Source organism: Eubalaena glacialis, chromosome 1, assembly GCF_028564815.1.
Source record: "Eubalaena glacialis isolate mEubGla1 chromosome 1, mEubGla1.1.hap2.+ XY, whole genome shotgun sequence".
NCBI classification, from domain to species: domain Eukaryota; kingdom Metazoa; phylum Chordata; class Mammalia; order Artiodactyla; family Balaenidae; genus Eubalaena; species Eubalaena glacialis.
In genome coordinates this window covers 126,918,906-126,919,657 of record NC_083716.1, presented here as the reverse complement: position 1 = coordinate 126,919,657, position 752 = coordinate 126,918,906, and the positions used below count along the sequence as shown (strand labels likewise).

Below are 752 nucleotides of genomic sequence, written 5' to 3'. Positions count from 1 at the left end.
GACATGCTAGCTAGGCAAAGTCCCTAGAAAGAGGATCCTAGTATCCTAAGTTCAAATAACATTGACAAAATAATGAACAATTATCTTAAAAAAAAAAATTATAAAGCTACTGGCAAATCAGGTAATTGCTAAATAAGAGTAGAGCACGAGATTAAACTCTCTAATATTTACAACTGCAACATACTTGAGTAAAATTACAATTGTGCACATATCAGTGGCTTTGTAACAAAAATAATTCATATACATAGAGGAAAAATTAAGACAGTTTTCAATTCAACAGAAGTTGAATTCAACCTATCTCAAAGATACTCAACAGCCCAAAGATTTACCACAGAATTGAAGATTAGCTGATAAACCAGAGCCATGTTACCGGCATTTAAGACAAATTTTAAACAAGTTAAAGTCTATCATTTGTTCCGAAGTCAGAAGACTGTGCAAACTTGACTTCAACAGGAATATACTGAGATGTGCAAACAAATGTAAAACCTCCACTAGCTGTTTATTTACCTGGAGGCTTACCTTTTTTTTTTCTCAGTGAGCTTCCTGTTAACAACCATAAGCTATAAATACAGGTACAATGCACAGTCAATGATCTTTTTGTTTTATTTATTGTTAGAATATAAAAGAACTGAAGAGCAATAAGTTTAATTTTATTTTTATACGGAAGACTGCATTTACCTGAAAAAGAAATACGGCATCACACACAAACGCGCTTCAGGGGAGAAGTATGTTTCCGAACACGGTGTCCTTCT

General features: G+C 33.2%; 1 protein-coding gene across 4 annotated transcripts in view; it reads right to left on the bottom strand.

Annotated features, from left to right (window-relative positions):
- Positions 1–342: 342 nt before the first annotated feature.
- The window catches only part of CCNT2 (cyclin T2), a 45,842-nt gene continuing 45,432 nt past the window's right edge, over positions 343–752 (bottom strand). For all 4 annotated transcript variants that reach the window (XM_061183395.1, XM_061183414.1, XM_061183438.1 and 1 more), the window contains one exon: positions 343–752. This exon is cut by the window's right edge and continues 2,459 nt beyond it. The gene's annotated coding sequence lies outside the window, so the exon portion shown is untranslated.